Here is a 15006-nt window from a genome sequence, read left to right on the forward strand (position 1 = left end):
CTAAAGCTCAGTTTTGAGCCAATGTGTTTTCAAAACTTTATACACTACAGTTTCTATAACCACATCATCTTCAGGAGACCAGGCTGTCAAAAGATGCCAGCAGTCTCCAGTGTTTCATGTCCCAGGACATCCAGATCTGCTTTGGGTAGTTGATGACAGACCCCTCTGGGCCATGGCAATCTCCATAACCTTCAACTGCTGCCACTGCCTGGAGTTTTGAACCAAGAAAGCAAAGGGAAGAAATCTGAACCATCTGTGATGACTGATCAAGCACTGGAACAGGTTGCCCAGAGAAACTGTAGAGTCTCCTTCACTGGAACTTTTCAAGAAATGTCTGGCTTCAATCCTGGGACATGTGCTCCAGGATGACTCTGCTTCAGCATGGAGGTTGGACCAGGTGAGCCTCTGTAGTTCTTTCCAAACTTACCTATTCTACGATGTTGTGAAAATTTAGGAAGAAAACATGGGGTGGAACAACTCAGTAATCCACTTTTGTATAATGATCTACTCATTCTCCTCAGTGGAGTGAAAAAAATATTGATTTTCAGGTAATATCTCTAATCAAGATGTCTCATTTTTTTTGCAAGTTATTTTCCCCCATTTACCAGAGAAAAACCATACACCTGTGGTGCAAGGAGCAGCTGAGCATTGCCCTGAGCTCTAAGCAGGAGGAAGGGAACACTAAGCACCCACATCCCAGAGGAGCAGGACCCTGCTTGGCATGTGACACCCCTGTGGACCTGTTCCATCCCCACATATAGGGAGAGTACAAGCAGATCCCAATGCAGCCTTGACAAAAACTCACTGCAAGACAGCTGATATGGGCTGGTGATCCCACCACTCACTGCTCTTTTATTGGCCTGGCAGAAATACCTCCTCACTTTCTCTTGCCTAATTACAGATTCCTGGAGAAAGATCCACAGAAACAGCAACTTTACCTCCAAGGAAGGGCTCAGCTGACAAAAAAAAAAACAGAACCAAAACTCAGACCCCAAGGAGAGATAGCAACCAGGATCGACTACCTGTCTATCTCCAGAGACCAACCCTGTGAACCAAGACACTGCTTCAAAGCTAATGTACCACATACGGAGAGAGCTTGCCAACAACTTTATAAACAACAACAAACAAAGATTCATAGATCTGTTTCTTCTTGAATGCCCAGCCCAAACCTTGCTCCCAGCCTGAGCATATCAGTTTTTGTTAAAATAAATAAACAAACCAGTGCTCATATTGTGCAATTTGTAGTCCTTGCCAAAAATGGGATGAAGGACTGGACTGACAGGAGTGCTGGCTGGGAAGCCTGCACCAGGATGTTTGCCCAACACCTGCCTACACCCAGATCAAGCCCCAACACAAGAACCACAATTATTCTCAAATTAGAGACCAGCAGAGAACATTGTATCCTCTCTTCAATAAACCAACACACCCCAAAAAACTTCCACGGCTGCACAAAAGTCCTGTGAGGAGGCCAGACTGAACAGTTTTACCCTAGAGGAAACCAAGCTGACAAGTTAGTCAGAACATCTACAGATATGTCTGTATCTATATCTTTATATATGAGTCTGAGTATCTACAAATCAAGCTTTAGCTAAAAAAGAAAACTGATTAACTGTGAGGCTCCTTCCAGCTTGAAACTTTTTTTCCTCTTTGCCTCCCTGTCAAAGTACAAACACCCAGTGTGCAGCTACTCTGGGATGTGCCAGGGATGGTAGCCCTCTTCCCCACAAAAAGCAGTACAAAAAATGTTTTAAAACCCATAGGGAAAAATGGCCAGCTGTTCTACACCAAAAACTACCTGCTGCAAAACTATCTGCAACTATCTGTGTAAAGCAAGGTGTCACAGCATGCAAGGAAGTATCAGCACCCTCTCCCCAGTCCACACATCTTCCTTCTCCTCCTAAAACATGGTCCACCAATGGCTTCCAGTTCTGCAGCTGAACAGAGCTAGTCATTCACAAAATCCAAGCTCCTGACTTGCACTTCCTCAGCACTACAAGAGAATATTCTGAAGATGTGTCCCATACATCCCAATTCTGAAAGAACACCTGCATGCTTTTAGCCTCAATATCTACAGCTGCACAGGAGCAATCCTCCAGCATCAGCTGTGTTCAGACTATAAGACATTAGACTATCTGTGGATTTGTTTTTAATACTTAGAAAACAATTTAAAAATAGAACCCAAAATCCCAGCTGACTTACACTGCCATCTCTTTAATAGCACAGGTCTGGGAAACCCTCACTAACAGGCATGGGGCACAAGTAAGAAACAAAAGCTTCCTGCTGCCCTCTGGGTTATGTGTCCTTCAGCATAATTTCCTAAAGATCAGCATTTTTTAGAGCAGGAAAACAAAGGCCATTGGGCACAGACAGTTGTAAATGTCTTCTTGTTTTGAGGTTGCTTGCTGACAGCTCCACTTTGCAATTTTACCAAAGGTATCCACATGTCTGGTGTTTTGCTGTCCAAGTTCAATGTCCCTGCTCTCCAGCCTTTGCACTCCAGTATGTAGCAAGACATGAAAGAGGAAGCAGCTCCTTCCTGCCCAGCTTTGAGACATTTGCAAACGTTGTGAGGGCATGATTCACATTTCCCCTCTGCCTCCCCAGAAATGAGCAGGAGTTTTGACAACAGCAATGGCAGAGCGACAGCTGGAACTGGTTCAGGGTTTTTCTCCCCTTCTTTATCTTTGTTGATAAAACAAGCTCCAAAAGACAACAGCTGTTTCTCATGTATGATGATGAAAGGCTGGCAAAACCAGATTATTTTTTCTCCCTAAGCTCAGAAAAATGAGTTTAAGAAAAGCTAAAATTCCTAAGACACAAAATTGGATAGCTTTGTCTCCTTTAGAGTCATGAGTTTTTAACAGATTAAATTACTGGGCAGGAGAGCTAATATTTTAACAGATTCCTTTATGACAGCAAATATAAAAAACTTAAAAGACCTACTTAAAAAAAAAAAAAAGTTTGATTAGGAGTTTACATAAACGAGAACAAACTAAAATGCTGTAGTCATGCTCATCATTATAGTTATATGAGGACATTTATCCAAACTGATAATTTTTTTCTTACTAAATTCCTACAAAGCTGTATTTTCAGTTCTGTACCCACATAAGATTTCCCAGGATAGCTTTTCTCAGGCAGAAGACATATAAGCATTACTTCTGAAATTATATTTTTTCTTTTTGGTATCCTTGGATTATGACCCATCCTTAATGCACTAAAGTAAAAATGCATTAACAAGAACATGTTCTCCTGGTTGTGCAGAAGTTAAATGGTGAACATTCAACATTCATGATCTGACATTCTCCCTTAAGGAGAATCACACACCAGCAAGCTGTTTTGCTAAATTTTGGTGTTTGATGAACACACACAGTTTTCTAAGCAGGGGAGAGCCAAGCCTGTCCTGATTCTCAGTTCCTCATCTGGATTTCAAAGTAAGAAAATTCCTGTCTCAAAACAAACTTCAGCCTCACAGTACCAAATCCCACCATGTCCAAGGATCAAGAGATACCAGTCCCAGGGTTTGGAGTTTTTCAATATGTTAGTGCAAGGCCACAGACTAGCTTAAACTAGGATATCATCTTTTTCTTCAGTTCTGAAAGAGATGAGCACCACAATGGGCTTGACCTGCTCAGAAGAGCTTGTACTGTGGAGAAGCTCACTGAGCTGCCTCTTATATTTTCTCCATGTGAAAAATCAACCAAAACCAGAAAGCTCCTCCAGCATTGTTTACATTTTGATTTAACTTCAGAATTGGATTATTATTGAAAATATTCACAAAAAGAGTTGGCAACCTTTTTAAAATGTCGCAATTCTGCACCATTGCTCTCAGCCATGTAACTTCATGGTAAGCAGAGCCCTGCTAACAACATTGCTTTGGTATCTAGAGGAGATGATATCTCTACTAGGACTGACAATCATTTCCACATCTCCATCCCTACAGAATAATGTCTAAGTCCTTGCACAAGGTCTGTATTCTTAACTCCAAGCATATCAGAAAACAGCCAGCATGCATCTTCAGCCATGCTCTTTTGGGCCTCCTGAAGTTTCAGATTATTTGGAAGAAAATGTGAACAGGAGCAAATCATGGGGAAAAATGTTTTGGACAAAAAAAAAAAATAAAAATAGAAAACTGACCAGAAGAAATAATAAGAACTACAGAAGGTTGTCAAGTTTCTCATGGGTCTTGGGTCTTCAAAGAGACAAGAGCAGTTGTTGATTGTTGTAAAGTTGTTTATTGCATGAATACATCAGTCTCAAAGGCGAAGAGTTCTGAGTATTAGAGTCCTAATGTTCTGAGCAGCAGCAGTTTCTTTCCTTTCTTCTTTCTGTTGTTGTTCTGTTCACCCCAATAGATGCAGATTTTATTCATAAATCATCCAATCAGCTAAAAACACAATTCTAAAACATTCTTCCCGCAGCAATCTGAGCTTAATACTAATGTATGAAAGTAGTGTCAGTTCTTACCCAAAATATATGCATATTTTTTATCTGTTTATGCAAATAATTCTATCTAGAAATGTAAGCAATATTCTGCTATGTTTTCATTATGTCTGGAGCTAAGTTAAGTTGGTAAAAGGTAACACTACTGAACTTTAAACTAGACTTTAGGGGTTTTTACTATCTAGCACAGTCTCTTAAGGCACTTAAGAGATATTTCTACTTACTTAAAACTAAAGCTTACACTCTTACTTCACATCTGTGGCTTAATATATTTTAGTTTCTCTAAAGGCTCCAGTTCAATCCCTGCATTTCTTTCTCTCTCTGAGGGACTCAGAGAGGCTTCTATTTCATGCATTCCAACAGAAAAAAAGGACTGAGAAAGAAGAGAACAGAGCATTAATTTCAGGATCACTGTGAGAGAAAGGATTGCTGTAACTATTCTGTTTCCAAGCTTAGAGGTAAAAAAAAAAAATCCCCCAAACACTAAAGAGTTAAGTAACAAGCTTTTAAGCTTTCTTTCAGTGATAGAGTTAAGCAGGACTCAGCCTATAAATAGCTAAAACAGGAAAAAGTATGCTTGATAATGCAAGATAGTTCTTATACGTGTTCAGTAGCAGTACACAGAATCCAACAGATATAGCTTGTAGCTAGCAACCAAGTTAAGAACTAAATAAATGTGGGTAAAGCAAACGAACTTAGGTAACTGTATCCTTACTGAGATCTTCTTATAAATGTAGAAACTACCACACAGTTCCTTCCTCTTTTGCCTACAGCCAAGACTTCTCAGAAATGCCCTCTAATGGTCTTAGGAATCTATCCAGCTGAGTTTCAGAAAGACATTGATTCAGAACATAGAAGTTCTACCTCAAGTAACCGGGTTTGATGATATCTACTTACTGGTGAAAAATAAAGCCCTTCACCCCAAAAGTTATCAGATGCAATGTTATGGTTGTGTTAGACAAGACAGGGAGATGATGAGGTTGGTATCATGTTACCAGAAAACATCTTAAAAAACCCAAAAGGTATATGAGAATCTTGAAAATACACAGGGAAAGAACGGGAAGTCCTTGGAGAATACAAGTACATATGCCATTTAAATTACTTGCAAACTGTCATTATCACCTATACCGAGATTGTCAAGTGAACATTCCCACAGAAAACTGATAAACAGTATAATTTGGTCCTTTAGTTATAAAAATAAAGGTAGAGAATATCAAGTTACAATGAAAGCCAACTTTTCTTCAGAAGATTTAGAGCAAGCAGAGACATTTACTTTATGACAATTACTGCTTTACTTTATGGAAGTTGAAATAAAAATGTTAAACTTCCCTGAAATAAACAAAAATAATTAAAATCTAAATCCCACAGCTGACAGGCACTTTTTTGCTTTTCATTACTCACTAAGGTTTGACACCCTGAGGACATCTAAGCACCCTCACTTTCAAATCCCTAAGGATTTATCCTCACACAACCATCAGAGCAGTAAGACAGCAGGCTTCCCTCTTGAAGCAAGGTGGGGATTGCAGTAAGTAATAATTCAGAAATGGATTTCCAATGGATGTTTTTTGCTGTCAGCTCCTTACAGTACACCTTCTGTTATATTGTTGCATACTGGAAAGATCAGACAGTGGACACAACTGTGTCTATTGCTACCACATGCTCATCTTATGCCCTGAAAATTAAACTTCTATGGGAAATGAAAGATGGGTTTTGCTGATATCACAGCAGAGGAAAGATCTGAGTCAGCAGTCAGTGCTGTGGATGATACCTTCCCCCAACACCAGTATCACACATGGATATGCAGCAACCATCCTCACCACGCAGGGCTGACAAGGTTCATCTCATTTAGGCAACAGCTCGGCTGTTCAAGGATGATGATTTCCTTCTATCATTAACCGCCAATAAAAATAAAAGCAAAAAAGATACAGTGATGTAAAGGAGCATACTTTCTTCAGCTCAACTTCAGATGCACTACTGGGACATCCCCACCAGCCTGAGAGCAAAGACTGCATCTCTGTTCAGCTGCATCTTCAGGCTGCCCTGCCATGAAGTGCTGCAGCAAGCAAGTAAAAGTAGATGAAAATGTGTTGGATTAAATAAATTCCCTTGAATCACTCATCTCACTTTTCAGACTGATTCTGAAAAAGAGTGGTGTAAACTGAGGCATGTCCCATCTGCTCCTGAACAAACATCCCCATGGCAGTGACAGCAGAGCAAACCTCTCCTGAAGTCCTGTACTCTTCAGAGCAGCCCAACTACTGCTACTGTCTCTTTTCCTTGCCCTCCTTGCCCCAAAAGACACATCCACCCCAGCACCTCTAACAGCACCTGGCCAGGCACATGGGAAGAGCTGAACGTGCAAAGATTTGAGTCACTGCTCAATCTCAGGGGTAGAAGAGTCAGAGGAATATCAGCATTGATCTTACCTCACCATTCTTGGTACCACACTACACACTGTACCAGTATCTTAAATACACCTCTGGCAGAAAAAAAAAAATAAATTCTCCACATCTTTTAACTTAATTTAACCAATAGCACACAGAAAACTGAATTTAAATTTAGTATGCATCCATTCAAAATGCAAATAGTTACACTTCAAACAGCCTGAAACAGTCCAGGAAAAATACATCCTATAGTCATCAAACTGCGGGGCAAGTTCCCAGTGCTGGAGAGGAGAATTTGGGGCCCCTGGTCACAAAGGGTTGAAATCAGCAGTTCTGGGCTGCAGCTGGCAGCCAGGGGCCTCACACCACGCTCTGAGCTGGAATCAGCAAATCCTGACCCACACTCAAGCACAGTTTCTCTCTCTTTCCCCAAGGCAGGAGAAGTAACCCCAGAAGATTCAGAGACCTGTGAGTGGGACAAGCAGATGTGCTCAGCACACCCCATCTCCAGCTGCACCCAGGACAGCGTAAGCTTAGAAACCAGTGTATGTCCAACAGCAATAAAACACATGCAAATATTAGCTTGAGAATGCAGCCCAAGGAAGCAGGGGAGTTCTGGGACATCCAGGGAATTTGTTTTGGTAAGAGCATTCTCTACGTAACCCAAAAAGTTCTCCAACACTGGAATTGTAAGTGGAAAAAATACATTTCATATTAAAAATATGGAGAGGCATCATGCCAAAGAATGAGTTAATGAAGGTGGAGTGTCAATGATAAAAAAATGCTGAACTGCAGAAATTTTTGAATATTTTCTGACTTTGCAGACGAAAATAGTGTTTCATTTAAATGAAAAATTACGTTGGGAGGGGATGCCCCACATCTTTTTGCAGTCCACTGGACATATTTTGTTTCTAAATAGATGCATTTAATCTCCAAGTGCTTGTACATGTCCCCAGGCTCAAAATAAGACAAAGAGGAAGCATGTCTGCACTTTAAACAGCAACTTCCTTTGACATTGCCTCTCTTCTTTCCCAAGTACGCAAAGTAGAATCAGTGAATCTTAAATTAAAATACAGTATCATGGATACTGAAGATTAAAATTGACATGCAATCCATTAATTGAAATATGTATCCACAAGTGGTTTTGCTTAAAATAAATGATTATATATTTAATATAAATATTAATAAATTATTATAAATGCTTTTTGCATAAATAAATCAAAGCTTACCCTATTTAAAAGGACAGAATTCTGTGACGAAAATCAGGAAAATTTTATGTATTACAATTAAAGAGGGTAAAGAGAAGCATATTATTTACAAAAAAAAAATAAAAAAAAAAAAAAAGCAAAGATAATTCCGCAGTTCACACACTGAAGGAAAGAAATTAAAATGAAAGTATATTTAAAAAGATGATTGACTGGCCTGCTGAAATGGGGTCTTCAGGACCAACCCCAGTAAACTCCATGGCAACTTATGACAACATTCCCACAAGAATAGAATTGGTCAGCCCAGCAGCAGAAGTTAAGTTTTATCCCTATAGCAACACAACATTTTCAAGTTTCTTCTGCCCCATTGTGTCATTTTTCTATGCTACTGGATTGCAGAAAATGAACTAAATAATTTTTCTATTACGAAAATTTGATTCAGTATTCTGTGTAATGTTCCTATTTGATTTAAACCATGAGATTCCAATCACAAAGGGCCTTTGTAATGGAAAGAGAACAAAAGGAACAGACTTTCTCTTCCAAGAACAGCACAGCAATTAGGAAAATATTCATTTTTATTTCAAACCTCCAAGATCTCTCTCAAAAACTCTCTTTTAGTTCTATTTCAACTAAATTTCAAACACCTCAGTCATTCAACTCCTTACCTACCAATCCAGACTGAGCAGAAAACATTTTAACACCCTGATAGCTAAAGCACTTCAGAGAACAGCAACACGATGGATCTTCTCTGTTTGAATGCTCTTTTTCTGTGCTCTGGACAGCACAATCTGCCTTTTTGCCAAGCAGATCAGCCTAAGATGTTCCTTCTGGGACTGGAGCTCCTTTCCGTTCCTAAGCAACAGATTTGCATAAGCTGAAGGAGCAAAGAAAAATGCTTTTCACATCATTTACTGGCCCGCCTGATTAAAGTAAAAGACAGAAGAAAGCAAACAGCAGCTGACAGTCCTTTGTGCAACAGATTTGACATACTGTTAGGCTTTCAAAAATACATCTGCAAATGGAATTTTAAAAAAGGCTTATATGTGAAAAAGAGAAAAAAATTCCAGCACTGTATTTTCCCATCCAAACATCACTGGAGTCCCAGAAGAACAGCCATATAATAGAGACAATTAGTTTAATATTAGATTCCTATAGGGTGATATGGCTCACAATAACTATATGCTTCCAAAAGTAGGCATAGACTGGGAGAAGAACATGAGGCTAATAGCATGGATTTTTCTTAAGCAATGCCCATCCCTTCCATCTCTTTACAAAAGCAATGCCTGTGCTATGACTGTACAAGCAAGGTTGGAGTGCTCAGTGATACACCAATTTTATCACCTGGAAAACTGAATCCTGGGCAGAATCAGTAAGCAACAGCAGCACCATTAATGCAACCTAAAAGCCACACTTCAGTGAGTCAGTACCATTCCTCCCACAGGATAATCAAGGCCAGAAGGACAGCACTGCTAAGGATGCTGTCATAGAGCTGAAATGGCTTGCTGGCACACTGACCACCAGGACTAAGAGGACAATTGGTTTGCTGGTCAAAGCAACTTCTCTTTCCAAAATCCTGGATGAATTCAAGCACTTTCCAATAAAAGGAAGGTCTGACACTCTACTATCATCACAGCAAGTTAGGAACAAGGGAGTCTTAGGCTCTTTGGATGAAGTCTAGATCAAGACTGGTGAGTCATGGTAGTCCAGAATTGCCTTTCCTGATGCCTGCCACCACATGTGTATCTACTAACTACTCCTTTTTACAGCATCAGTAAGAAATTCTCCCACAACAAGACAACACAGTGCAAACTTAGCACTCCTGCACCATAGCACCAGGCTAGAGCCACTAGAGCTAGCAAGGCACCACAAGGATGTATTTATCTTTTTCTGCCATGTTAGCAGCCAGCCGGAGCACATGGATGAGCACATACTAATTCTACAGCAGCAGCATCTGCAGTGGATGATGATGATGCAGCAATAACAACCAAGTATTTTGAAGGGCAGGCTGGCCCAGTACTATGCAGCTGCAGCATCATTCCACATCTTGAAGCTTTAGAAGATACCACTTGATTTTAACTGATGTTAAAATATAGGGTGATATGCTATACTTCTGTAGGAAGCTCAAGCAGAGGATGCACATACTTCAAAAATGAAAAAAATATTTCTGTTAATTCCACTTATTTTGAGAATCCCTTATGATAGCATGGGAGAAGCCTAAGCCTCTAAAATCTCCTCCAAAAGTATCTCACTTAGATGAACAAGAATGGAGGGCCTGTCTCTCAAGTTTGTCCTGCAGCACGCAGCCCACCTCTGCAATGGCACTTATGCTACAAGAATTCACAGAGATGTTTTGTCTGGTTTGCTTTATCTGTGAACCTAAGTCTGAAGCCCAAGATATGTCACAAATGTAAAATTAAAAACAATCTGCTGTTGATGGGGCTAGATGGCTGAGAGGGTTTGTGCTGATTTACTAATCAATTCTCACAGAACTGAGTTAGTTCTGAGTGAACTAACTAATATACAGAAGGAACCCCCTTCTGCAATATTTGGCCTCTCTTGAGACTGCAATGAAGTTAAAGATTCAAGCATTGTCTCATTCTAGGTTAGGTATGCTGAGATCTGTCTTGCTACACTTCCTTGCCATTAATAGTCTCACTTCTGAATTGCACCATTTCACCTTCCTGACCAACTGCCTCCCTTTCTCTTTTTTGCTTTCTTTTCCTCTCACACAGTTCACTCCTCCACACTCATTTTTGCATTCTGCTGGTGCTGCTCTCTCCTGCAGCTGTTCTCAACATGCATTTCTTCTGTACTTCTGTTCCTCATCCTGCTGCTGCACGGGTGGTAGGAAGCAAGGCTGCACAGCAGTGCTTTGGATAAGACTAAAGTTCAGTACAGAAGCACAGCACTGAAGCACAGCACTTAAAGCATGTGAAAACTACAGCTACAGTTGTGAAAAGATCTCTCACTGCTTAGCAAAGACAACAGTCCCACTGTGAACATCCTGCAAAGAATGAGAAAGGGAGCAGCAAAAGCAATAACCACCCCAGAAAGGAGAAAGGAGAGCAAGTTCACATGGAATTAGCCTGGCATGGCTCAGGATGAAGTCTTCCATCACAGATTGCTCACATCTGCTCAGCATGGGTTTCAGTGGCTGCCCTTTGTGTCTGGTGTAAGGAGAGTGCTGGTACTTTAACTAAAAGGGCACACCTGTGTACATGGGCTGGATGGAGCTGGGGATGGGCGAACTGAGCACCACAGATGGAAGACTCAGTACAGGTAAAAGAGATGAGCCTCAAAGATGGAGAGAAAGATAAGAGCCTGGTGTCCTCAGATCTCCATCTAAGCAACACAGCCCATCAGCCTTAGACAAACTGTTTATTTAGACTCATAGAAGGAACCTTAAAGACCATACAAAGTTCATCCCCTCTGCCTTGGGCAGGGACACCTTCCACTAGACCAGGCTGCTCAAAGCCCCATCCAACCTGGCCTTGAACACTCCCAGGGATGGGGCACCCACAGCTTCTCTGGGCAATCTGTTCCAGTGCCTCAGCACTCTCACAGTCAAGAATTTCTTCCACATCTTTTAGGTAAATTTAATCTCTTTCAGTTTGAACCCATTACTCTTTGTCCTATCACTACAGTTCCTGATAAAGCATGTGAGTTCTGTACTTCTATTTCACAAGACTAGAGAGAAATAAAGGAAAACAACATTGTTTTCTCAGGGGAGGGGGGAGGACAGCATTCTCTGCCTTAGTCCGGTTACACAGATGGTTGCTTCAGGGTCAGTCTTACAGCTTCTCAGGGGATTCTGCTTGGTAACACCCTGCCTGTGGGAATGACACCCACCACACCACTGCTGGGGCAGCTGTCCAGGCAGGGACAGCTCTCCAGGTCTCCCTGCCACAGTGCCTCTGCATTTTGCATCCAGCTCCATCTTACAGCATATGTCCTCCAATGACACAACAGGCATTAATTAAATCCAGTGGGTTCTTTGAATGCAAGCCTGCAGCTGAAGCTCTGGCTTCAGTGTTGCTTTATTTTAAGTTTAAAAATTGAACAAAGGCTTCAATAAAATGAGTCTGAAAGGGAGGTTGTTTGCTGTCATTTCCACTCCTCTATACCTGTAGGTACTTGGTAAGTCAACAATACAACACTCTCCACTTTCAGTTAAAAAAAATTACACAGCTTCATCTGTGAAGAGTAAGTTGGAAGATATTTTATGCCAATTTGTATAATCCACACTTAAAAGTAGCTTTTTATTTATTATCTAAATCAGTAAAATAATCTACAATTTTTGCTAAATTACAATATTTAAAAACAAAAAAAACCCCAAACCAACCAGACTTTGGAAGCTGTTAAAAAAATCTATCATTATGTGCATTTCTGTGAGGAGAGAGGGAATCAGACAAGAAGTAAATCATCATTTAGTAGTTCTCTTAAAAAAACCTAGGAAATAGTACCGGACAAAGTAGAAGAGAAAACAACAAAAAAATAAATTTTAGTTTCTTAAGCTCTCTTTTTCCTCAGAAAGAGCTCACCATATGTAGCATTTTATACAAGAAAATATGCAGTTTCAGTGAAAATTCATCCAAAGCTTTGCTTCAGATATCACCTAACAAGCATTCACATCTATCTTGAGGCATGTGTCACGACAGTTTGCCTGAACTTCACACTCAGAATCTATAATTCACTGCACTCTCCTTATTGATTTTATATCACTGAACCCACTTAAAAGAATTAGAGTTATACTGAAAGAAGGCTATAAATAGCTTCAGGTCAACAGCATTTTTATTTCCTGCCAACAAAGTGTCCATGTCCCTACCAGAAATTAAAGTATTTTAAAATGAAGTATAGCACTAACATATTTTTATCTGAACCCTGGAAACAAATCTCTTGTATAGGTGTAGTGTATAAAGCAATCTCCAAAAGCACCTTGTGTCATTTGCACAGCTAGAATCACTACTAAGCATGTCAACTCTTGAGACTCATATCCTAATATAAAACCAGTACTGGTTTTTAAATGTTAGTTTCTAAAACCAAAAGTGCCGTTATTTTTTTTCCTTTTACTTTAGAATATAGTAATTCATAAGAACATTACTGAGACTCAACCCTGCTAATCATTTGCAGAGTGTCATCTAGTAAGTGTAAGTCTCTACACTGCCTGAATTCTTAAGATGCCTTCCAGTGGATGGAGGGGAGGAGGGATGGCAATTTTTTTTTCACCAAATGCACAACTATTGGCTTAAAAAAGTTTATTTGTCACTCTATTACCTCCTGACCAACACTGCCAGAAAGCAGATCTGCAAAAACCAGCCATGTGAAAGGCTTGCCGAAAGATAGACTGTTAAACTATAATAAAATACTAAATACTACCAGTATTTGGCTCAAGCAAAGAGAAATTAGGCAAGTTCACCCCACAAAAAAACCACTGTGTAAGCTGGGAGCACTCACAAACCAGGAAAAGGAGGGCACCACAGCCTGCTGCCCTGGCATTTACCTCTGATGAAAGCAAGAACAGGAGTGCCCATTCCACACGTGTTAGACCTGATTTTTACTTCTCTGTAGTCTTTGAGAAGAGTACAGCAGGGACCTCACATAATGACTAAGGGGGCTGCAAATCCACAGCAGAGCACAGCTGGCTAAGTCCCACACAGTGGGTGCCTAGCAGGCAGCAAATTTAGCAAATTGCTACCCTGAGAGTCCTCCCTGAGCTCACCATCAGACTGATGCCCTGCCCTCACCCCATCCCTTCCAGCAGGAGCAGAGGTCTGGCAGAATGAAACAGCTACAGAAAATGTGGGGAAGGGACAGAGCAGCAGAACACAAGTGCTGCTCCTCAGAAGCAGGGACCACCACCAGCTGGGAAGGCTTGGAGAGATGGGCTCGCTCTCCAACACCCCAAGCCAGATCTGTGCTCAACTCGCCTGCCCACAATCTTAAATTACCTCTCCCACAATGGTCTTTCTGCAGAAAGGCTACACAGCTATAAATTCACTTGCTGTCTGCTGATGGTCAGCCTGAGGGAAAGGGGGTTTCTTCTGAGATGGCAAATGCCTGATGATTATTTGTGCCATACCAACCTTTACCACAACTCTACTTTTTACAGTTTAAGTCCAAGATAGCCACTTTTCCCCCAAAACACTGAAGTGTGTGAATACAGGATTTTCACACACATTTATGAGTGCACATATATTTAGAGACATAATAGAGGTAGACAGTAAATAGTACATACTAACACAGAGAAGATCTTTTCAATCTTACAAAGAAAACAAGCTTCAGGATTTTTGCCAGTGTGTTTACAAGAGATAAAGAGCTACCCTAAGTATCATATAATATTTTTGGTGCCAAGAGATAGAAAGATTAACTGCTGTTTTGCAACCTCTGTCTTCTTGTGGCAAGTCTCATCAATACATCATACATTAGTTTTACCACCAGAAAGGCAGTGATGTGGATTAATGGAATTACGTTTTCACAAAGCAAATCAATACGCACTCTGTTATCAGTATTACACAGCAAAGTGTGCCCCCGAGCCCTACTAATGTCAGCTTCTAAGGGCAGACGTGCAGTAAAGAACCCTAAACTGACATATATATATTTTAAAATATAAAGCACCATTACCAAGCTGTGAGTTTTTGTAGGTATACAGTCATATGTCACAATGTCAAAATGTCCTTCTTTCATTTTACTTTCTCAGTTCTGCATAAAAACCAGGACAAGGGTTGGTGGCTTTATTTGTTCTAGATACAAATAACAATGTAGCCAAAGAGTAGCAAGATGCCCTTCAAGAGTAAAGTCAGCCAGAGGCCACTTGTAACAAGGTATATGTTCTACAGATATCAAAAATTTACAAACCTGTTACATTTACCTCATCCCTGAGAACACGTTCACAGGGAAGCTCAGGACTCTTTAAATCAATCCCATTCCCACTCGCATAGATGGATCCACCTCGAACCAGTTCACTGGCCACTCACGCC

The 15006-nt window shown here is 40.5% G+C and overlaps 1 protein-coding gene across 5 annotated transcripts in view; it reads right to left on the reverse strand.

Annotated features, from left to right (window-relative positions):
- The window catches only part of CYFIP1 (cytoplasmic FMR1 interacting protein 1), a 74764-nt gene that overhangs the window by 56541 nt on the left and 3217 nt on the right, over window positions 1-15006 (reverse strand). Inside the window, exon 1 of one of the 5 annotated variants that reach the window (XM_086880644.1) lies at window positions 8695-8903. The exons of the other annotated variants lie outside the window; for them this stretch is intronic. The gene's annotated coding sequence lies outside the window, so the exon portion shown is untranslated. Of the gene's footprint in view, window positions 1-8694; window positions 8904-15006 lie in introns of those variants that run through there. 5 annotated transcript variants of the gene reach the window in all.

Source organism: Cyanistes caeruleus, chromosome 3, assembly GCF_971803275.1.
Source record: "Cyanistes caeruleus chromosome 3, bCyaCae1.hap1.1, whole genome shotgun sequence".
NCBI lineage: Eukaryota > Metazoa > Chordata > Aves > Passeriformes > Paridae > Cyanistes > Cyanistes caeruleus.